This window comes from Triturus cristatus, chromosome 1_1, assembly GCF_964204655.1.
Source record: "Triturus cristatus chromosome 1_1, aTriCri1.1, whole genome shotgun sequence".
NCBI classification, from domain to species: domain Eukaryota; kingdom Metazoa; phylum Chordata; class Amphibia; order Caudata; family Salamandridae; genus Triturus; species Triturus cristatus.
Window position 1 is genome coordinate 272,114,514 of NC_140579.1, and position 25,130 is coordinate 272,139,643.

Genomic DNA, 25,130 nt, shown 5'->3' on the forward strand with positions numbered 1-25,130 from the left:
GCCACTCAGTGGAGTTTGTTTAACTTGAGATGAGGCTACTGGCTTAGATGTAATTGAGCTCGGTGCTGCTGCTATAGCCATAATCGGTATTGACTGAGAGTCCCCATCAGCCACCAGTGCAGGTCTAGTTGGGACTGATCGTACAGGGGTTCGCTGGGAATCAACAGATGCAATAGGCTGGGGCGGATTACTTGGTTTTTGAATAGAGGTTTTATGAGCCCCCTTCTTTATTTCAATACAATTCCCCTGGGCCTGTGGAAATTTGCTGTTGTTAGCCAAAATTTCCAGCGAATGTGTGTTAACTGATATTAAGTGCTCTAATTGGTCCAATTTTAGGTTAACTATTTGTGTTCTCTCAATAAGGGGTAACAAGAGATTTTTTACCAGCTTCTCAATATGTGTTAACAAAGCTTTGTTGTTGTTGTTTTGGCAGCAATGAGTCAGATCACCAGGGTCTCCCATACGTATGACCCTTCCCTTCAAGTGACCTCCCCCTCTTTTACGTTTACTAGTTTTTGTGACTTCTGGAACAGAGGCCGAAGCTTTGGATTGTAGGGAAATGGGGCCCGACAGGGTCAAATTAGGGTGTTGGATCCCATCCTCAATATTGCTCAATACAGAACAATCTTCTATTGGACCGTTCACTACATCGCCCATAGATATTTCTTGATTTTCTGAAGTAACGGCTAAGTCTGGGCTGGCTTCCAAGTCGTTTATTATGCTCTTTTCAGGAGTGACCACAGATGCAAACCGACCCAAAGATGAACGCTTCCCCGTAACTAAGTCCAGAGACAAACGCTTTTCAGTAAGAGCAATTTCCTTATCTAATATCCCCGTGGCACGGGTGATAAAATCATCTAAGGTTCCAGTGGCTTTAACACTACTTGACTTTACTGTAACCCGCCTACCCTTTCTTAGTGATGAGGACATCATAAGACTAAAAATAAGGAATAATGTGTACAATTTAAAATATAAATTAGATAAAAGTTTAAAACTTCAATTACACATTATAACTACATTCAACATCTTATCACATTGATAACTAAAACATACTTTGAGTCCTCGAATCCCGAGAGTAAGAGAAAGGGCCCGGCCCGTCCCTGTACGTCCTTGGACGGCCTTAGACGGCCCGCCCTTTGCCCGGGCTTAGCCCCGGGCGCTCCCGCGCGCTCCCGCGCTGCGGATGAGTGGCTGCTTAAGTTTGGAAATTAGGTAGGTGAGGGGGGCGTGTCGTGCAGGGAGAGCAGCCCAGGTGTAGGCAATGGGGCTCGCAGGGACTCCTGGGCAATGGAGTCCCCTGCTGCTCGCAGCCCTGTACAGATGCGCTCACCCCGGTGAAGGCAACCCCGTCCAGGCGCTCTTACGGTGTTCACTGGACGCTGCGGGACCCGCGCAGCGGGTCCGGCGAGTTGTTGGGCCGGGAAAGGCAAGAAAGTCAACTGGTTAGTCCCACGTCGTTCCTGAAAGCAAAGATGAATCCCAGGGATGGGAGCTTGGTGTTCTGCTTTTAATCACAGCTATGCAGGGGGGCGTGTCGTGCAGGGAGAGCAGCCCAGGTGTAGGCAATGGGGCTCGCAGGGACTCATGGGCAATGGAGTCCCCTGCTGCTCGCAGCCCTGTACAGATGCGCTCACCCCGGTGAAGGCAACCCCGTCCAGGCGCTCTTACGGTGTTCACTGGACGCTGCGGGACCCGCGCAGCGGGTCCGGCGAGTTGTTGGGCCGGGAAAGGCAAGAAAGTCAACTGGTTAGTCCCACGTCGTTCCTCAGATTCCTGCCCTACTGCAGCTGAAAACAGAGCGTGGATTGTGTTAAGAGTCTGGATAGCTTTACCTCCCAGTGCTTCAAGCAGTTCATAGCACAAGCCTGTACAGGATGGTTAAAGAGGATGCAACAAACTAAGGGACCCAGGAAGCCCAGGTTGTAAAGCTTTCATGTCCCAGAGGTGTTGATTGGTGGTAGAACAGCCTTCCCTTCTGTAGGGTGGCTCATGAGGCCACATGTGCAGCTGGTGCTCCTAGAACAATGCTAATGTGAAAGATGGCAGGACATAGGTCGTAAGACTATCCAAGAGTGTCTGGAATGACTCTTCCGCCTCAGCATAGACAAGCCCCAGTTTTCTTTACTCCGCTCCGACGGTGCTTCTGACGACCGCCATTGAGAAAGTCGCGCCCTTACAGACCCTCACCTCCCGTAGATCAAAACCGTCAGCTCCCTGGTTTACCCAGGAATTAAGGGAAAACAGAAGCAGTTGCAAGAAACTGGAGCCCCTATGGCGCCGGACCTAGGACCCGGCAACTAAATCTCTTTACAGACAGGCCCTCAAAGAGTTTCATGAACTCAAACGTAATACCATGAGTCTATACTTTGCATCAACTATAGTTAGCACAAAAAACTCCACTAAGGCCCTCTTCAACATCGTTAAAGAGTTTACTAATCCTACTGCTCTGTCCGTTCCCGTTACCCCCAGCCAAGCACTTAGTGAAGGCCTATCTGATTTCTTTTCTGAAAAAATTGCCATTATCACGGCAACAATCCTTCAGAATCGCACAGAAGTAACCTCAGATCTTGACACCACCTGTACCAAAGTATTTACTTCTTTTAAACCACTTACTAAAGAGTATGCCCTGACTCTATTTTTAAAATGTAAATCAGGCTCACCGCTTGATCCAGCCCCGGCACTGATCCTAAATGAGATTGCCCCGCTAGTAATTAACCCCCTGCTTGAAATCTGGAACTCCTCCCTTTATTCGGGTGTTGTCCCTTCTTTATGGAAACACGCGTTGCTAATCCCTATTAAAAAAAAAGCTGGTGTCGACCCAATGTGTCTGAGCAACTACCGACCAATTTCACTCCTACCCAAGCCAGCCAAAGTGCTCGAGAAGGCGGTACAAGAACAACTGTCCGACTATCTTGAATCAAACTTGCTGCTCCATGACTCTCAGTCAGGATTCAGGCCGGACTTCAGTACCGAATCAGCTCTACTAGAAGTGTCGATTCGTGAGTGCACGGATAGGGGAGAGGAGGCCATGCTGGTCCTCCTCGACCTATCCGCAGCATTCGACACCGTCTCCCATGAAACTCTACTAATACGCCTTCAGGAGGTGGGAGTTGGTGGGATCCCACTCGCCTGGGTCAAATCATTCCTTACGGATCGATTTCAACAAGTGATGCTGGGCTCTTTCTTTTCCACCAAGAAACCGTTGACATGGGGGGTTCCACAGGGATCTGCCCTCAGCCCGCTCCTGTTCAACGTATACCTGAAGCCTTTGGCAAAAGTGGTGGAATCATGGGGCGTCAGAGTGATCTTTTAGGCTGACGATACTCAGCTGGTGTTTTCTTTCAAAGATCACTCTGAAAGCTCTTTGCTAAATTTTCGCCACTGCATGGTGAATGTTGCCTCTTGGATGTCCTCAAATAATTTAAAACTGAATACGGATAAGACGGAAGTCTTATTTTTCAATCAGAAATCCCCCATCTCCACTAGCCTCTGGTGGCCGGCTGAATTAGATCCTCCCCCTGTACCTGTCCAAGCTGCCCGCAATCTGGGCTTCCAATTTGACACTGCCCTCTCCTGCAAAACCCAAATTAATAAAGTCACAGCGTCCTGTTTTGGAAAGCTCCGTATGATCAAAAAAATCATCCCTTTCCTACCATTAGATTCACGCAAGACAGTAGTCCACGCCCTTATAACATCCCATTTGGACTACGCTTATAGTCTGTACGTTGGAGCCCTGGCGTACCTCATTAATCGATTGCAGACAGTGCAGAATTCAGCGGCCAGGTTGATTTGCAATGTTCCCTACCGTCATTCCATTTCACCTCACCTGATCAAACTGCATTGGCTCCCAGTGAGACTACGTATTCAGTTCAAATCCCTGACCCTTGCTTTTAGAGCTCCTAATGGCCGAGGCACCGCTTACCTGAGACACAGACTGAAGATCTCTCAAGCATCTCGGAATCTCAGATCTAACCATCTTCGCCTAATGCTCTGCCCCCGTTTTCGTCTTGCGCGTACGGGAGGAAGGGCCTTTGCAGTAGCCACCTCCAGACTATGGAATCATCTGCCATTGGAACTGAGATTTCTGACTTCAGAGTCTATGTTTCGAAAGAAACTTAAGACCTGGCTCTTCTCCTTGACCTAGCCCATTCTTTTTCCCCCTGGACATCACTGAACCTCACTAGATGTTGTGTTCAGCGCCGGGACACCCCCGTTGGGGGTAGCTGAGCGCTTAACAAACTTCTAAATAATAATAATAATAATAAATAATAATGGACTGGTGGTGCTGGTCCCCTGAGGGGCGGAGAGCAGAAATACAGGAAATGAAAGAGCCGGAGGAATGGATCGACAGACGGGGAAGGGCAAGGGAGAGAATTCACTAGGACCATCAAACGATGTAGGCATGGGAAGTAAAGGATGTATGGGTGGAGGAAAGGCCAAGGCCACGTGGGAGATAGAAAGTAACTGGGCAATGTAAAGGAAGTACAGGAAATGGAGTAGTGGGTTCGAAAAGGCTGTGTGGTAAAAAGGGTGATTGGGTGGGACGGAAGGGGTGGTTGGGGCTGGGGGCTGCAGAGTGGGAGCGCTGTACGGCAGAGATGGAAGAAATGAGCCCAGGCTGGAGTCAAGGATGGAGGGAAGAGTAGCAAGAGAAAGAGGACGAAGCCCATCATTAGCAGTCCAAGTGGCCTGACACAGGAGAGGGGACAGATCGATGTAAATATTCTGGGCACTAATGTACCCATTGATGGAAAGACTAACATTCCATGCATCCTTGGATTTTATGTGGCAATGCTTGTCATGTCCACAGAGTGGCTTGTGCAGCAAGACGGTAAGCAGGAATGGGGAGGAGGGCACGTTGCTCCTGAACACTGGGCTCTGCTTTTAGGACATGTGAGGAGAGGAGAAGAACACAATGTTCTTGCTCGGAGATTAGCATCAGAGCAGAGACAGCATTGGGGAGTGGGGAATAGAGCAAAGAGGGGGGGTATACCTGTAGCAACGGAGGAGTGGGCACAACTGGCCTCCCTGGGCCATTACATAGAGCAAAAGGCGGCGAACGGAGGGGAGGGGGGTGCATCGCTTGCAGCGGGGGGAGAGGTGACGTAGCAGGGGCAGACGGAACTGGGAGCATGAATCGCAGCCGTCAAGGTGGGAGGTAAAGGGACGGGGGCAGGGCGGAGCCAGCTGGCATTGGGTATTACTAGCAGCGGAGAGGAGAGAGTGCAACCAGCGATGGCAAGAAAATAGGAGGGACAGGGTAAGTAGAAAAGAAGGGAGGAGGTGAAACGAGCTAAGAAAGGAATGAATGGCAGAGCTCAGAGTAGGGTGAAAGAAAAGAAGGAGTAGAAAAGCAGTGAGGGGCAACAGGTAGTGAAGGCAGTAGAGGAAATAAGTGAATGAGAGTACGAGGCACACGGATAGAGCGGTGGAGGAGGGGGTTTACAGAGCAGTCAAAGAAGGTGCATCGGGGATATGGGAGAGTGAAATGAGCACGAGAAGAGAGTAAGGGGCCGTGCGCTTCAGGCAGAGGGGCTATGCGCTGCAGGCAGAGAGGGGCCGTGGAGTGCTTGCGAAAGTGAAACGAATATAGCTTGGAGTTGCAGTTCTGTTTACCTTAGCTGAACCGAACTTTGAAATATGAGTTGCGCATGGAAGCCCAGTCTGAACTGGAACACTTTAGATCAGCATGGGTGTGTTCCATCATGGTGAGGATTCGAGTTTGTTGGGGGTGAAGATTGACTGAGAGTGGGTTGGATGATTTGATCAGCATGTGTATACTGGGAGCCATGGGAAGCGAGATGCGGGAGCTGCTGGTGTGCGCGTGCGCGGTTGCGAGCAGCAGCATATGTTTCCAACTGTCGCGCCCGCGTCTGGGCATGATAATTGGAAACATATGCTGCTGCTGTGCGTAACCGCAAGCATTAGGCCGTGGGTGTGAACATGGGTGGGAAAAAAAGAGCCTTTGGCCAATTGCGTGCTGTCTTTGTTAAAAAGACGCACGCAAAGGCCAATGGCCTGGGAGAAAACTAAAAGCACACGTGTGCAAGCTTGTGGGGAGATATCTGAAAGCCCTTACTTAAAGTGGAGCAGAGCAGCGCATGCGTGCTGTGCTAGGATCGACCTAAAAAGAAAGCCCACGCTGTCAACACCGCTGCTGCCAGCTCCATGTCCTGAAGGCACAGCATAGGGCACTGCCGCAACCCTGGTCTCACTCACGACGGCGCCCGATGCCACCACTGAGCCGCTGCTTGCAATGTGTCCTGTGGGCACTGCACTTCACACTTCCTTGCTTCAAACCACCGTCCTGGAATACCCGACGATGACGCTCCTCACTGACATCAACACCGGTTCCGCCTGCACCGTGGTTTGAGAGCACCGCTTGTAAGTTAAACGATGCACAGCCCTGTCCCACATGTAGCCTTAGCCTACCGATGCCAGCTCTATCGACTCTGGTTTAATCTGCAACATGTGTGACTTCAAGGGCCCGGCGACTCCTGCACCGACCTCCAGAAGTGACACTCATTGCTTGGTTAATGACACCCTGCATTTCTAAAGGTACTGTTTGCGGGTCTCCCCAACACTGTAGCTGGGCCGTAACACTGCAGTCAACCAGAACTGTTTGGATTTGTTGTTCACAAATCTGTGATGGCCCCGGATGGAGCTATCAACTTCAAGGAACTGTATTTTAAGTCTATTTTTGCTTCTTGATATTTCGAAGAACTCTATGGTGGATTTTATTGTTTTTGGCAATGTTTGCACAGCTACAATATTGGATATTTTTCTAAAACATGTGTGGTGTCCTTTTGTAAGGTTTTCACTGTATTACTGTATGTTATGTGAAAATGCTTTATACACTGCTTCTGAGACAAGCCTGACTGCACATGCCAAGCTACCAAGGGGGTGAGCAGGGTTTATTATTTAAGAAGGGTATTTCCATTACTCTGACAAGGAAGAGGGTCCCTACTTAGACAGGGTAATAACCTGCCAACTAGAGACCCCCATTTCAAACATTGGTTGTCAGTGGTGAGGATAGGACTTGCATTTGCACGTGACCTACAGTAATTGGTGTACACTACTACCATATTGCAGACAACTTCGTACCACATACTGTTTTCTTTTTGGTCTCTTTTTGTATTTCCATTTTTTTTAACTTAAACTTCCTACTGCATCATGCCTGATTCAGCAGCATCATCAGTTGCATCTATAGAAGTGGCCTTTTCATGGACGACATTTTGGAAACCTACAACTTAAAGGAGTTGAAGGTTGAGCGCAAAAACCTAATGGTCCAAATCAGAGGCCTCACCAGGAAAGAGGAGCTACAAAAGGTTCTGAGGGGCCGGGTAGCAGGCAGGCATGCCAGTGGGCAATCCGGAGACCTGAGCATGGAGTCAGAGGAGTCTATAACTAGGGTGGATGTGTTCCTCTGGGGGAAGGTGGCCTCCAGGCCAGGCAGCAGTGGTATGTCCCCAGAGGAGGTGGAGGACAGGAGGTAAGCTGGGAGGCATCAAATAGAGCTTGAGAGGCTCAAGATGGAATCACAGAAGAGGGTATTAGACCATGAGTGTGGTCTCAAGGAGCTAGAGTTAAAAAGTAAATCCAGCATAGATGGTGGCAACAATTCTTCAGTGCCCTCAGACAGAGTAGTATACATTTCTAAGAATTTAGGAAAGGAGTACAAGAAGGCTGATGGCATGCAAAGGTGGTTTCAGGTCTAGGAGGCATCAATTCACATGGATGGGTTTCCTGAAATGAATTGGGGAGCAGGATTATGTTCTAGTTTCTCAGAAGAGGGGAGGGACATCTTGTTGGCTTTGGGTAAGGGGTACAAATTCACCTACTCTGCCATGAAGGAGACCCTTCTTACTAGGTATGGTCTCACTCATGAAAGGTATGGGGATCAGTTTACAACCAGTAAAAAACCTAATTCCCAGCCATGCTTAGAAAGCGTGGATTATTTTTGCAGGCCACTGTATGATTGGGTGAAGAACAGCAATGTGACAGATTTTGAAGGGCTTTACAATTTGATTTTGTGGGAACACTTGTCAAATCTATGTTTTGTAGAGCTGTGCCAGCACTTGACTGATAGTAAGCTGACTGACCCCAGGAAGTTTGCTATGGAGGTGGATCACTGGGTGAGTACTTGGGGTAAGCCTGGGCGTAGTACGCGGAGTTTTGCTATGCGGAACTCCTCAAAGTTACAAAAAAACTCAGCGAAGATCCACGAGTGGCAGAGTGAAGTGCAAACTGCAGTTTGTGCTGGTATTCATGCCGCTCGGGTAGAAATTCTACCCAAGCGGCAGCAAGCTCTTGCGAACTTACTGTTCGCGATCGCGAGCGGGGAAAAAACTCTGTTTCACATCGCAAAGCAGAGTTTTCTGCACTCCGCGAGCTCTGCAGAGTGCAGAAAACTCCACAAACTCTGCGAATCGAGCGAAGTTCACCGCCTAGGCCTCTACTTGGGTCCACAAGAAGGTGCATGGGGGAGACTCTGCCAAATGTGGGCAGGGTCCCCAACAGTAGAGCGTGGAGACATGTGTAAAGTAAAGGAGTTCTCTAAAGGGCCTCAAACTAGCACCCAGGGTAAAAATTCCCCTCCCCTAGGAGGTAAGAAACCATGGGTCTCTTCAGGGAAGTCTGCAGAGATGGGACCCCACCAGTGCTTTGCCTTTGAGCAGGTGGGTTACTTGAAGGGGTATTCTAAGTGCCCCAAGAGGGCACAGCCACTAGGCCTGGGCGGTAAACTCTGCTCCGTTTGTGGAGTTTGCTGAGTTTTCTGTACTCTGATGGGCTAGCAGGGTGCAGAAAACTCCGGTAGTGCAGCAGAGTTTTTTCCCCGCTCGCGCTTGCCAACAGTAAGTTGACGAGTGCAAGCTGATACTTTGGTAGAATTTCTACTCAAGCAGCAGAAAAATCATGGCAAACAGCACTCACACTGCACTCCACCACTTGCGGAACTCCGTTGAGTTTGTTTGTCAGTTCGCGGAGTTCTGCACAGTAAAACTCCATGAACTACGCCCATGCCTGACAGCCACCCACCTGTGGGCAGTCCAAGGTGTTGGCTAGTGTAGCACTTGGGAAGGAGGGGTACCCAGAGGAGGGTGGGGATCCCACAGAAATGACGCTCACTAGGGGACAGTGAGATGGTCCCAGGAACCCAGGTGCCTGCAAATACAAAGAAGTACAGCCCCTGGTTGGACATCAATGGGAGAAGGGTAGAGGCTCTTAGAGATACTGGAGCCAGTGTGACCTCAGTCCGATGTCACCTAGTCGCTGAGGAGCAAGTAGTCCCTGGGGCATTCCACCAAATAGTTGCAGTGGACAACTCAGAGCACCAGTGAAAGGTGGAATAGGTTCCCTTTGAATGGGGGGATCTCAGGGCCCCTGAGGGTGGTTGTGAGCCCCACCATGCCTATAGATTGTCTGCTAGGTAATGACCTGGAGCAGTCCTTGTGGAACGACGTGAAGTTCAGGTCTCACTTAGAGATGTTTGGGTTGTCAGAGTAGGTATGCGTAACGTCTCGATCAATGGTAGCCAGTGATCAGAAGGACCTGGAGCCTGGAAGAGTGGCCGAGATGTCTGCCAAAAGAAAGGGCAACGGGTGTGGGAAACCCACCCGTGAAGTTCCCCCTCAACATGCCCCAGAACCTGCGAGGGTAAAAGTAGCTGAACTGGGGTACTTATCTGAGCTGAAACATTGGCAACAAGAAGGGGGGTCTCACCAGGAAAGAACTCTGCAGGGAGTAGAAAGAATGCCCGTCTCTAGAGGGTTTGTGGCAGTAGGCTGCAAACCAGGCAGCTGGTGAACAGTCTGGAATCACATTGGATCTACTGGAAGTGTTGTCTATAGAGAGAGCCTAGAGTTGGTGAGCCTGGGTCAGCCTCTGTGTTGTTGGTATCTCAGGGTCTTCCTACTGGGTCTGGCTCACGATGTGCCTTTGGCAGGACATTTGGGTAGGACAAGACCTTTGACAGGATTGTCACCAACTTCTTTTGCCCCAAATGCGAAGGTAGTCTGATGCTCATTGTAGGTCTTGCCAAACTTGCCAGGTAAGTGGTAAGAGTAGGAGGAAAGTTATGGCACCTCTCCATCCTTTTCCAGTTTTTGGCACCCCTTTTGAGAGGGTGGGGATGGATATTGAGGGGCCCCTGGAGCCCAACACAGCTATCGGCAACAGGTACATCCTGGTCTTGGCAGACCATGCCACCGGTACCTGGAGGCCAGAACAACAATGGTGCCAGTGGTGGACTAGGCATTTTTGGGGATCTTTTCCCATGTGGGGTTCCCCAGAGAGGTGTTATCTGACCAGGGTACCAATTTCATATCGAAGTATCTGACACCCCTGTGGGAGGAGTGTGGTGTAACCTACAAGTTCACAACTCCTAACCACACCCAAGGTAATGGTTTGGTGGAGAGATTCAATCAAACCTTGAAAGGCATAATCAAGGGTCTAACTGAAACTATGATACGTAAGTGGGACATCGTCCTAACATGCCTTCTCTTTGCTTACAGGGAGGTACCACAGAAGTCTTTAGGGTTTTGAGCTACTGTATTGGCACCCTGTAAGAGGACCTCTCCATTTGGTGAAGGACAGCCAGGAGACAGCTCCCAGGCAAACTTCCCAGGATGTTTGTAGCTACATGCTGGCCTTCAGGAAACAAACTTCATGCTTCAGGAAACTCGTTCAGGCGAATCTAGAAGCCAGCCAGGAGGAAATTAAATGCTGGTACGACCAGAATGCCACTCTGATAGAGTTTCAGCATGGCCAGCAAGTGTAGGTCATGGCCCCAGTAGAGTCTTGCAATCTTCAGGACAAGGGCACTGGGCTTTTTGAGGTGGTGGAGCGCATAGGTGATGTCACCTATATGGTGAATTTGCGGACTCCCAGAAACCCTTTCAGGGTCCTCTAAGTGAACTGCCTCAAACCTCACTTTGAGATGTCTGGAGTAAGCCTACTCTTGGCAAGAGATGATGGGGTGGAAGAGGTGAGTGATCCTCTTCCTGACCTCCTGTCTTCCAAGGAGCACGATGAGTCAGTTGAAGGTGTGAAGTTTTGAACCTGAGCCCAGAGAAGCAGAGCGAATGTTGTCAGTTGTTGGGGCAGTTTGCCACCCTGTTCTCTTTGGCCCCAGGTGTCACCCATTGGTGTGCCATGTTGTGGACACTGGGGACAGTCCTCCTGTGAAACACAAAATTTACAGGCTGACTGACAGGGTCAGAGTCAGCATCAAAGAAGAGGTTTCAAAGATGTTGACGCTAGAGGTGATAGAGCCTTGGGTCAGCCCAGTGGACCTGGTCTCAAAGGCTGCTGCACCCAGTGCCACTTCTGAACTCCGGTACTGCGTGGACCACCGTTGTCTCAATGCTTTCACCTTGACTGACGTGCACCCCATCCCCAGAGCTGATGAGCACATCGATCGGTTGGAAGCTGCCAAGTATCTCAGTACATTTGATTTAACGTCTGGGTACTGGCAGATTGCCTTGACCGAGATGGCCAAGGAGTGGTCTGCATTCTGAACACCAGAGGGACACTACCAGTTTTGGGTGATGCCCTTTGGGTTGAAGAATACCCCTGGCACCTTTCAGAGGTTGATCAACCAAGTGTTCGCTGGACTGGAGGATTTCAGTGCTGCCTACCTGGATGACATCACAGTGTTCAGTTCCAGCTGGGAAGATCACTTGCACCTCCTCTGCGAAGTGTTGAAGGCAGTGCTGAGGGCAGGCATCATGATCGAGGCCAGCGGGTGCCAGATTGGGCAGGGGTCTGTGGAGTACTTAGGGCATCAGGTAGGAAGCAGCCATGTGGTGCCCTACAGCCTAAGATTGATACCATTCTGGCTTGGGAGCCCCCTAAGATCCAGACAGAGGTGAGTACCTTTTAGATCTAATAAGAGATTTGTCAAGGGCTATGGCACCATTGTTGCCCCCTTGACTGAGCTGACTTCCAGAACCCAGCCCAGGAAGGTGATCTGGACTGATACCTACCAAACAGCTGCTCGGTCTGTGGAATTGAAATCTGAGTAGTAGTGTTGCATTAAGGTCAGGCCCCTCAAACTCTTCCCATGTCTTTGCATTCCCTTCAAGAAACATATCCCCAATTGTCTTCGCCCCCATAGAGCTGAGCGCTCTGGTCACTCCTCTGTCTCTACATGAGGGTAGCCAGTGGCACCACTCTCATGAAGCCAGTGGGGAGTACAATATCACTCCAATGCGCAACTTCAGCAGGTGGTGCCATGCATGTCTCGTCGAGTTTATGGAATCCAGGATCCTTGTCCTGCAGTCAGGAGGTGTAAACAACATAGTGGGTAACGAGAGTGGAGAGGGCGCCACATTTTCTGGATATGAGGCGTTCCTGGTAGGCCGTGCATCCATTGATAAGCGTGCCCACTTTGTGCCACTCTAAAATATAAGTCAAGGTCCGGGGCCCCCAATCCCCCTAGACGGTAGGGGAGTGTAAGTACATCCTATCTGACCCTCGCCTGTTTCCCCGCCCAAGCCAGTTTGATCAGAAGCGAAGTAAGTGTGCGAAAAAAAGTCCCTGGGAGGACCATAGGAATATTGGAGAATAGGAACAAGAAACGTGGCAGAATTACCATTTTCATGATCGAAATTCGACCAACTAGTGACAGCGGCAGTTGTATCCATTTCTCGATCTCATCCCCCAGCTTACTGATAGCCACCCCATAGTTGTCATGGAACACCACTTCCGAGTCAGTATGTATTTTTATTCCTAGATATCGAACAGGCTCCATTGTCCATTGCAACGGGTAATCAGGCGTGAAGGGCACAGTAGCAGGAGTAAGGGGAAAATTCTTTGATTTTGTCCAATTCACTCTTAGGCCCGAGATCGCACCGAACTTCACAACTTCCCTTTGTGTAGGAGACAGATTATTCTCAGGGTCTCTTACATAGAGCAGCGTATCATCGGCATACGTGGAAACTATCAGCTGGTATTCCGGGAAGCCTATACCCCTATGGTTATGGTATTCTCGTAAGGCACAAGCTAACGGTTCCACCACCAGCGTGTATAAGATTGGGGATAAAGGGCATCCTTGTCGTGTACTTCTGGTAATGTGTATTGGGTCAGTAACTAAAGGGCCGATTTTATCCTAGCAGTTGGTGAGTTATAAAAGACCCCCATCATTTGTAGAACCATACTTCCCAATCCCATCCTCGTCAAAACGTGCCTCATAAACAGCCAGTTAACCAAATCAAAGGCCTGTTTCCATGCCCAAAAAGACCACCACTGCCTGTACGTCCTGTCTGGTGTGCTGTATCACCCCAAATACCATTCTCAAATTATAGGTCAAGTTCCTACCAGGAACAAATCCCGCTTGCCGAGTTGCCAGGATTTTGGCATAAGTCTTGGTGCGCAAATTTAGAAGTGACAGGTGTCGATATGAAGAACAGTCAGATGGAGATTTGTCCGGCTTCAGTATTGCTACAATGACCGCCTCTCTCATCGAAGGTGGCATAATGCCATCTACAACCATCTCTTCAAACAGCGAAACCAAGTGTGGAACCAACAGATCTTTAAATTCCTTGTAGAAAGTGACCGTGAGCCCATCCACAACGGGGGCACTACCTGATTTCATCCTCGCTAACGCTGAGACTATTTCCTCCTTCTCCAAAGGAGGCATTAAGTACACATGGTGTTCATTGGTTAGCCAAGGCAACTTTACATGAGTCAAATAATCTAACATTTCAGACTCCACACACTCATCTCGGGAGCGATATAATGTCGAATAGTACTGTCGGAACCGCGCAACTATCTCTGTCTCTTCCGTTATGACCTCCCCCTGCACACCCCTAATCTCTGACACCACTGTAGCTTCCCTGGGTTTCTCCAGGAGGGAAGCCAGGACCGCGCCCAGGCCCACTCCCTCACCGTAGGTGCGTGCTGACGCATATTTATCTAAGTGCTTGCGCTCAGTGTCTGCTATTTCATTGTATTCTTCTAATAAAGTTTTGAACGTCGTTGTGTCTGCTTTATTCGCGCCTTTTAACAATTGGCATTCTAGTGCTTTAAGGGAGCTCTCCAAATCAGATAGTTTATTTTGGAGTGCACGAAGTACCTCAGAGTGCTTCGACATGGCTATCCTACGAATGTAAACTTTAAACGCTTCCCAGACAGTTGCGAAAGTGTTCACCGAGCCAATATTGCTGGTAAAAAAGGTATCTATAGCCTCGGCAATCTCAGACCTAAAGGCCATGTCCAACAAGTAGTACGAGGAAGTACGAGGTAGTACTATACAGTCACGTAGTCATGCGTATATATTCCGAGAAGCTAGCCAGTAATCTATCCTAGTAAGCAAGTCGTGGAATGCAGAGTAGTGTGTATATCCGCCCCGATTCGGGTACCGCTGTCGCCAAACATCATTTAGCTCTAATTGCGTCATCGCACCCTCAATAGCGCGGACCTCCGCAGAAATACGTTGTTCCGGTCCTCCCGATCTGTCTAGAGGTGGATTCAGGACACAGTTAAAATCACCCCCCCACAGAGTTGAGGTCTCCCTGTATAGCCTTGCATCTTTTCTGTAAGAGAAGTATAGAAGCTCGAGTTATCATAATTAGGGCCATAGACATTCACCAGAATCAGGTCTATTCCCTTCCCTATGCACCGTAATATAACATATCTGCCCTCCTGATCCGAGTCGAGGGGCTCTTGTTTAAGATGAGATTTAGGATTCACCCAAGTGATCACCCCTCTCGCATGTGTAGTGAACGCCGCCCCATGTGTGGTCCCTTGTAGACTTCTGCAGCGGAACATGTTACTACTCAGGGGGAGGTGTGACTCCTGTCACAGTGCAATGTCTATCTTACGTCTCAGCAAGTATGCCATGACCTTCCTTAATTTTCTATAATCATTGAGGCCCCGGACATTCCAAGTCAAGACCCTCAGCTCACTATGTGTGTCAGAATCACATGCACTATCGACCGACATCATCGTATCTGTGCATCAATATGTAGACTAGACTGCAGTGTGTGGCAGATATCAAAGTTACTCCTGTCTGTCCAAACCGTACAACACTAAAACCTCTGCAATGTGTCAGTCCCAGTTCCCCTCCTCCCCCCGCCCACGCCAAGCTTCCCCCAACAGTGCATTGGCAAAATCTCCCCACAAAACCCCAAGATATCATAACAAATTCACATCTAACAGCGTTATTTCCGCAATAATTGAGGTTATACCCAAGTTGTGGTGCACACACGTGGGCGGATGTTGCCTGCCCTCGCTGTAACTGAACTTTCATAGGCTAATTGCCCAGAACCGTCCGCCATCAAGTCTATTGGTTACATTAGGAATCAATTTGACTATCCCGATCGTTCCCCCTGGCTCCTTGTAAAGAGCTCCGCTCGCCCCAGTATCGATTTTACAACCTGGCAGTGCTCCTAATACATTATCTACTTTCCAAACCCTCTTGTAAGCTGTATCCCAGCCCCCGCCTTTAGTCCCACAATGAGCTATATCACATCACAATCATTGTCAAGCCTCCCTCCAGATATCCCCAACTTATCTGGCAGGTAGGATAGGTCACATGCTAGTCCTGGTCATCTAGACTACCTCCAACCGTGTCCTCCAAACTGGTCTGCTCCGGGCTTCTTCGCCGCTCCTTTGAGCACTCTTTCACAGTTTTCTGCAGCACTTTGGGGTCTGTAAAGATCCAGGATTGCCCCTGTCTGTTCACTTGCGACCTCGTCAGTTATAACATAGCATAGTCGATATTTTGATCCCGCAGCTGCCGCTTGAGTGGTGCAAATTGCTTGCGTGCCTCCTGCACATGGATCGTAAAGTCTGGGTAAAGCGAGAAGTGGATCCCTCAAACTGCAATGACTCTTTCTCCTGTGCTAGTCTCAGGGCTGTGTCTCGGTCCCTGTGGTTTAGGAGCTTAGTGGTGATGGGTCGTGGCGGAGCCCCTGGGGCAGGTCGCGGACCCAGCGAGCGATGCGCTCTCTCCACCACAAACATTGAAGAAAACTTGTCAGGCCCAGCAAGGTATGCAGGAGTTTCTCCACAAATAGTTCCATATTCCCTACCTGCGTGGATTCTGGTAAGCCCGTAATTCGTATGTTATTTCTTCGGCAACAGGCTTCAAGGTCTTCCGCCTTATCCTGCAGGGTTTGCAACGCTCTACTCATCTGTTTTTGCATATTGTTCGTTTCTGTCTGTGCTTCCTCCACTTCATTTACCCTGCGCTCCGCCTTATCTACCCTCTCTACCTGCTTGTCCATAAGTTCTGTCATTCTATCCATCCTGAACGACAGAAAGTCCAATTTAGAGTCTATATCAGTCAGACTGTCCTCTAGGCTTTTCTGCATGGCTGCAAGCATGACATGAAAATCTCCCACCACCTGCTCTGGGGTCTCTTCTTGCACGCCGTGACCCCCCTCCGGGTATTCTCTCTGGTCCTAGACTCCCGCTGTTCAAAGGTGAGCTTTGGCTGAGTTTTATCGACTTTACCCATTATGAGTGCGTGAGGGCTGCAAGAGCAACACACCTCGCTACTGGGCGAACCTTGGCAGGCAAGGCTCCCCTCCACTGGCTTCTGAGGGGAAGTTCTTCCAAATTAAATTATTATCACAGAGAAGCAAAAGTCCTTGTGTCTCAGCTCCCCCAAAAGCAGGGTGTCCTGCTACCCAGCCAATGCAGCGCCTAATTGGGAATTACGCGCTATATACCTGCGATTATTGACTCACCCCTGCTGTACACTGCCGATTGTCAGGCTGGTGGGTTGGCTCCACAGCAGGCCTTATTCTGGCCCTAGGCTCTCTTATTCCCATGTGCTCTCACGCTATGTGCTTGTGTAATCCGCTTCAGTTCTCCGGGCGTCCCCCTGCTCCCTGCAGGATCATTACCCAGTATGAGGGAAATACAGCTGAAGCCTTGCCTCCTCAGTTCCACTCCAATGTCCTGCAGGCTCCTTTTAAGCACTAGGCTCTCGTGGGACCCCCTATTGGGTGGTACATTGTGTAGTGACCAGGGGCTCTTCATGAAGTGCTTGTGGACATTACTGCTTCAATATGGGTGAGTACTCGCCGTCCCTGCTCCTCGCTTCATCCAGTGGCCAGTCTTTGAAGCCGACTTGCCCCCCAAGTGCACCTTGTGTCGATGGGGGGTAACGCGGCACTCACTGCGCCGCCGGGGCAACAATCCCAGCCGTCTTCAGAAGTCTCCGCAGCCGGGCCACGCCGCCGCATGACCTGCTGGCTCCTCTCACCTAGCCGGGCCGAAGTGCCTGAGACACAGTTGGTGTTGCCCAGGGCAAGCTCAGTCCAATTCAACGTGCCATGCGCAAGCGCTTCCTGAGTGCTTCTCGGCTCTGTAATATTTACTGCTGCAGAAACCAGCAGCGCTCTCGGCTGTGCTCTGCCAATAGTCCGTGCCCCAGCGGCTCCGAGTCAGCGCCTTCGGGCGGAGCCCCTCTCGCAACGTCCCTGTAGGCCTTGTGACGCAGCTCCCGTCTCTGAAGATCGCACCGCTTAGCTTCCAACCCCGGCCACCTCCGCAGTTGCAGACACAACCTATGTGTCGAACAGACCTTCAGATACACGGGGCAGTGTAATTTCAGCAACCTCAGGTTCCCTAATGCTGGATTCTTTGACGAATTATTAGATGTCCCGACGGAGCTCTCGGTTTAGACGGCCATCTTCAGCACAAGCAATCTCCGCCCCCTTCTGGCCTCCTGTTTTTAAAAATATAGAAGTCATTAATATTGTTTTAAATGTATGTGATGTGTCTTTTTTTGTATAAGTATTGTTTATGTTTTTTAATATATATGTTAAAATTTTAGTAGTTATCAATTTTATTTTGCGTTTTTTAGTTCCGTAGCGGGTTGTGAGTTTATAGGAGAATAGGGTGGAGAAGTAATTTATTTATAATAAATTATTGATCATTTTTTATTTATTTGATTTAGATTTTATACTGTTGATTGTGGGAAGTAATTTATTTGTAATGAATTATTAATTGGTTGTTAATTAATATTAATGAATTATGATAATTATGTAATTCTTTTTAGGTGCTGGTAGTTGGGTTTATAGGGGTAAAGGGTGGGGACTCATTTATTTTTGTAAATTAATAATTAGCTGTTAATTTATATTAATTAATTAATTGGAAATTAATTATGGAAATGATGTTATTAATTTTAGGTGCAGGTTGTGGGGTTTATGGGGGTGAAGGGTGGGAAGTAATTTATGTTTAATTGATTCATGATTAGTTGTTAATTTATATTAAATTAATTGATCAATAATTATGGTCATTGTGTGATTTTTGTTAGGTGTAGGTTGTGGGGCTTAGGGGGTAAAGAGTGGTAAGTAATTTATTTTTGGTTTATTAATAATGAGGTATTAATTAATATTAATTAATTGGTTACAAATTAATTATGGAACTAGTGTAATTATTTTTAGGTGCAGGTTGTGGGGTTTATAGGGGTAAAGGGTGGGAAGTAATTAATTAATTGTATTGTATTGTATGAACACTTATAAAGCGCACTGTAACCCTACTGGCGCTGTGATACATAGATGTTACCCAGAAAAATACTAAAAGGTCATGCTGAAGGATTATACTCTGGGGAAGAGCCAGGTTTTGATTGTTCTATGAAACAGCATCATATCCTGGACCTGTCGCAGTTCATAGGGTAGGATATTCCAGAGGCGAGCGGCTGCTACGCAAAACGCTCTTCCCCCATAGTTACTTTCTTTGTTTTAGGAATAATTACCAAATTGGCTGATGAAGAGCGGAGACTACGTGTGGGAACATACCATCCAAACTTGTTTTGTAATGGTTTTGGCCCCATTCCTTGTAGAGCCTTAATAATTAGTTGTTCATTTATATTAACTAATAATTAATAATTAATTATGGTAATGGTGTGATTTTTTTTAGGTGTGGGTTGTGGGGTTTATGGGGAAAAGGCAGGAAGTAATTTATTATTAATTAATTCATAATTTGTTCTTGATTAATATTGATTAAGAAATTGAAATTTAAACATGGAATTTGCACAATTAATTTTAGGTGTGGGTAATGGGGTTTGAAAGGGTAAAGTGTGGGAAGTAATTTATGTTTAATTAATTAATAAATGGTTGATCATTAATATTAATTAATTGATCTTTAATTAGGGTAGTTGATTATATTTATTTGTGTGTGGGTTTCACTTTTTTAGGTGCAAAGGGTCGGGAGTAAATTAATTGTATCTATTTTATTATTAGCTTTTATATATTATTAGTTTTTTTAATTGAAAATACGTTTTGATTGTGTAATTAATTTTGTTACAGTTTGATTTTACCAGTGGTTTGTGGGGATTATAGGGGTAAAGTGTGGGAAGATTATTAATTTGTATGAGTTTTAATTTGTTTTTTAATTAATAATAATTCTTGAATTGGTAATTCATTATGTTAATTATGCGAGTACATTTTTTAATAAAATCTAGATGTGGGTTGTGAACTGTGTGTTGTTATAGGGTAGGAAATAAAAAATGTCAATTTATGTAATGATTAATGGTTTTGATGCAAATAATTTTTTATTAAAAATATCTTTTTCTTTGAAAATTGTTTTGTATTTTATTTAATATAATGTTTCTAATTATTTGTCATATGCATTTCAACATTATAATATGTTTTTTAAATGTGTAATATTAAATATGTTTGTATTTTAATTTTTAATATCTTTATATATGTTTTTATTTATTTTGTTTTTTAAATATTTTTGCTGTTAACTTTTTTTTGTTTTTACTTTTTAACCGACTGGAGTGAGAATGTTAATTGTTACACCTTTGCAATCCAACATTTTCCCTACTGTTACACTGAATGGAGTGGGAATAGTAAACGTTATCTTGCCACTATCCAACACTTTTCCTACTGTTGCACTCACTGGAGTGGGAATAGTAAGTTTCACCCATCCGCTATCCAACACTTTCCCTACTGTTGCACTCATTGGAGTGGGAATAGTAATTTTTACCTCTACACAATCCAACACTTTCCTGACTGTTGCACTCACTGGAGTGAGAATAGTAAGTTTTACCACTCCGTTATCCAACACTTGCCCTACTGTTGCACTCATTTGAGTGGGAATAGACATTTTTACCCCTACACAATCCAACAATTTCCATACTGTTGCAATGAGTGAAGTGGGAATAGTAAGTTTTACCACTCCGCTATCCAACACTTTCCCTACTGTTGCACTCATTGGAGTGGGAATAGTAATTTTTACCTTTCTGCTATCCAACACTTTCCCTACTGTTACAGTCACTGGAGTGAGAATGGTAAGTTTTAACACTCCGCAGTTGGTCACTTTCCCTATTGTTATACTAACTGGAGTGGGAATAGTAAGTTTGACCCCTCCGCTATCCAACACTTTCCCTACTGTTTCATTCATTGGAGTGGGAATAGTCATTTTTAACCCTACCCAGTCCAGCACTTTCCCTACTGTTGCACTCACTAGAGTGGGAATAGTAAGTTTTACCCCTCAGCTATCCAACACTTTCCTTACTGTTGTACTCCTATAGTTAGGTGGATATTTCACTCGTAAAAAACCAATGAAATTCCCCCGTTATAGTTACTTCAGATAACTATAACTAGCGCGACCGCCACTCTAGCACAAGGATGATGTCATCAGTGATGTCAAGGGTGATGCCACTGACCATGTCATGATTGATGTAATATGTGACATCATCAGCAGTGGATTGCGGGCGCGCGAGTTATAGTTATCTGAAGTAACTATAACGGGGGAATTTCATTGTTTTTTTACGAGTGAAATATCCACCTAACTATAACATGTGTGAATTCTATGGTTTTTTAAGTGAATTTGCAAGATTTTTTAAATGCTAATTCCTAACTATAACGTGTGTGAAACCTATGGTTTTTTCAGTGAATATATCTAGATAGATAGATAGATAGATAGGTAGATAGATAGATAGATAGAAAGATAGATATATATAAAAGCAAACAGAAAGCAAATACATTTTGCAATTTAACACTAAGGCACCAACAGGCCTCAACACTAGTGAGGACCTTTATCATTTTCTATAATATTTCGCAGACGGATCTGTGGTTCTGATTTTTAGTCATGATGTGTCTATGGAAACTTCCACTAACTGCCTTGCCTGTATTCCATGTTTGTTTGCATATTTTTACAAACACAACTCTACGTTCTGCATTGTAGCAGTAATTTTAATGTTTGTCACTATTTACTTGCACTGCACACATGTGCTTTATTCAAAACATGCGCACCTTAGTCACCACATTTTTTAGTCAGCCTGACGAGATTAATACTTTTTGGTTTTCTTGGTTCTTTTTTGACTTGCATGCACATGTTACCTTTATTTCACAACATGGCATACATACCCGTTTTAAAAAAAAAACCACAAGTCTCTCGATTTGGAGGAGATTTTTAATTGCGGACACAATACCACCACTCTTATACACTGTGCACTGTCTCACGTACGTCTCCTCCTCAGTTCTCCCGCAAAGCACTTTCCCTTGACCCCTCTCACCATGTGCGTTCCCACTTTGAGTCTTAATTGCAGTAGCATGCTTACCTTTGTCCCATTCATAGCTGGCTTGAGGACACCATGCATTCGGCTTGATACATTACAGCACTCTTCAATAGGGGCTCTCACAACAGACAGTATTCCCTAGATAAACGCATATTTTTGGCACACACATCTGTCTGACACCGTCTTTGCACTTCAATACTCGAGGCTCAGTCCTTCGTTTCCCGATCGACTGGCAGGGTTATCCTAGGGCCCCTGTAGCTCAGATTTGTGAGCACAAGTATAGTCATGGGTACTCACGTATGACATACGCCAGCATTTGGACAGATTGTTTATTACTTCGTCGTACTATTCTCACCAGCACTTGTCAGAATGCACTGTCTCTCTATTCCACTAGCGCACGATGATTTAAATTCAGATGTTTTTATTCCAAAAATGCATTCCGTTTGGATTTCACTCGTCGCCATATGCTGCTGTCATTATTTACATTTGTTTTAAACAGTCTGTTTTCACTGTTGTTTGCATGTCCAGTCATGTCATTTGACACTTGCTTTCCTTCCTGTAGTAAAATATCACGCATGACTTCTGGCGTTAGATGTAGTAAAATGCCTACTCAATACAATGAACATAGCAAGCAGACTACTGCCTCCAATCACCTTCACCTGTATATATACTGCACATGTCCTCTTAGAGCGCTATGTGATCAAGGCTGCATGTTTGGCAGCCGAAACGCGTCATGTTGGACCTTTTCCTGATGTGTGAATAAACTATCATCCTTCTTCACACCAGCTTTCGGAGTCTGTGCCCGTGTGTTACGCCGGAGTGTTTGTCGTGGCATTGGGAGTTTCTTCTTGAGATATATATATATATATATATATATTCACTGAAAAAACCATAGGTTTCAGAGACGTTATAGTTTGAAATTAGCATTTAAAAAACCTTAGAAATTCCCAGTAAAAAAATATAGGTTTCAGGGGTGTTATAGTAAGTTGGCCATTTCACTCGTACAAAACCATAGAAATTCCTCCATTATAGTTAGTTCTGCTAACTATAACTTGCAAGCCCGCAATGCACTGCTGATGATGTCACATATTGCATCATTCATGACACGGTCAGTGACATCACTGATGACATCACTGTTACTATGCATTTGAACTATTGATGTCATTTCCTGCATGTATTTCTCTAAATGTCGACCAAACCATAGGCAACGTGTCATGTGATCAAGACCCGAGTGGGCGTCGAAACGCGTAATGGCGGACTTGCTGGGCACAAAATAAAAGTCACTTGATTTGCACAAAGAACCTTGGGTCCGCTTTTCGTCTTTTTTTCTGCGTGAAGCAGCTGTTGGTGTCGAATCCTGTTCATATTAAGTACCGAGTTGCTTCAGCAGTACAAGCAGAAACCCCTCCCCTGTTTGGGCACGGCAGCAGGAAGCAGTCGGTTTCATTAACCCGGAACTGTTCTTTCGTCTCTCCGGCGAGGAGTAAGCTGCGGGAGCCAGTGGAAGCTGCGAATTGTCCTGCCTGGATGTGGAAGTCGGCGTGACCTGTGTCGGATGACCGGATCGAGCGCCAGGCATTCTGCGCAGGTAGGACTCAGCAGACACGCCAGTTGGGGAGTGTGCACGGCGCGTAGTTTGGACACTGTTTTTGTGAACTAGCGGCCTATCAATTGCATTTTTGAACTTTAAGCAACAACTTTTCAGCAACGATGTCCGCCGACGCGTTGCGCAACTGCGAGGAGGCTGCCACTGCAATATTTAATGACTCCCTGGCTGGGGAAGGGGTCAGAAACTGATTTGTACATAAGTAACACACCTTTGGGAAATCCAAATACCAGAGACATGTTTAAAAAGCTGGAGAAACTAATGCGCTCCAAACAATCCAAGTGGTGGGAGCACAAATCCTTGTCCCGCTACTTGGAGGTCGGAAGAATACCTAGAGGCTTGCGTATCACCTTAGCACCAAGCTATGAGAGTCCGGATCCCGCAATGCTTGCTGAATGGGCCGACTGCAACCTGGAGTCCTCGAGCAAGCTTGTCGGGAAGTATGCGGAAAGTGACCGTGCTAAACTGCAAACTCAGGTTGAAATGTTGGAGGCAGAGATTGCTAAATTGGAAAAGACAGAACAAATCAAAAAGCGCAGGGAAGACATGATTGCACGCCTACACAAGGATGAAGATATTATTAAAAGACGGAATGCCTTTAAGTTTGAAAGAGATAAGGCTGATTATCAAAATGGGCAGGTGTTCACTTTCGCCCGGAAATATGATGCAGTAAAGACAAGAGGTAACCGAGCTTTTCATAGAAATACTAGCGAGGTGACTGCAGGATCCACCTCGGTTTCGGTTTTAAGCTCAAGACATCCAGGGCATCCGGCTTGGGGTTTACCAAGTTGTCCCTTGCTCAGGAAGTAGACTGCCTGTGTCAGGATCGAAGGGACACATTGAGACCCCGAGGACAATCTGGCCCAACAACCAAAAAAATAACTTCAAACGCAGCCAAAGAAGACAGTGCCACAAAAGAAGGGAAACAAACCGGCAACAAATCTGTGAGGGGAAGATGGAATCGCTATCAAAATCGGAATCAAGCCCAAGCGCCGAATCAGTAGTGAATTTAGCTGACATCCAATTGACAACGGCAGAAAAATGAATACTTGGCTTGGGCCTCTCTTACAGTCCGACATGCAATTTCAACTACGCGCACACCCGTATCGATACGTTTAGGTTTGTAAGAAAGCTTAAACTTAGCAAATTCCACCTCTATAACCAAAAAAGCAAAATTTACCCGTCACCGATAAATCAAACGGTAGCCCCTCACTATTAACGGCTGGAGATTTGAGCCTTTTTCAGGATGTCTGGGCCTTACAGAATGAGCAACTGATGGAAACCTCTGCTGTGGACTTGGAGCCCTCAGATTTCAGCGGTATAATTAAAACCCCTTTCAAACCAAAATCAGTGTTTCAGCCCATTATGCTGCATGACAATTTGGATGTGTATCACGATCTAGTCACAAGGGACTTGAAGAAACTGTACACTGCAACCAATAAAGCTCGCCATGGAATGAACAAGCAAAATCTTTGTTATATGCAACTGATGAAAAGATTACAAACTGATAACAACATAATAGTGAGACAGGCGGATAAGGGCGGCAATGTTGTCGTATGGCCACGCCAACTCTACATGGAGGAAGCTGGACAACAATTGGCTGACCCAGAGTGCTACAGGAAAAGCAACTTTCATATTGTTAGGGCAGCATGGAATGAACACTATTGTAAATTATTGGCTTGGAAAAGTGGGGGGTTAATCACAGATGATGAGTATCGATTCCTGAAAAATGAGCATCCGGTCATCCCCACCTTGTATCTCATCCCAAAAATCCATAAATGTGCTAGCAAACCTCCTGGGAGACCAATAATCTCTGCGATCGACAGCATAATGGAAAACACGTCCAAATATGTGGATTATTTTTTGCAGGATTGGGTTAAAGGGTTGGCATACTTTTTACAGGACACATCTGATTTCCTGCGCAAAATTGATCATGTTGTATGGAGCTCTGATATGCTTTTAATAACTCTAGATGTAACATCACTCTATACCTCCATTCGGCACTGTGATGGCCTTAAAGCTGTTGAGTATTATCTG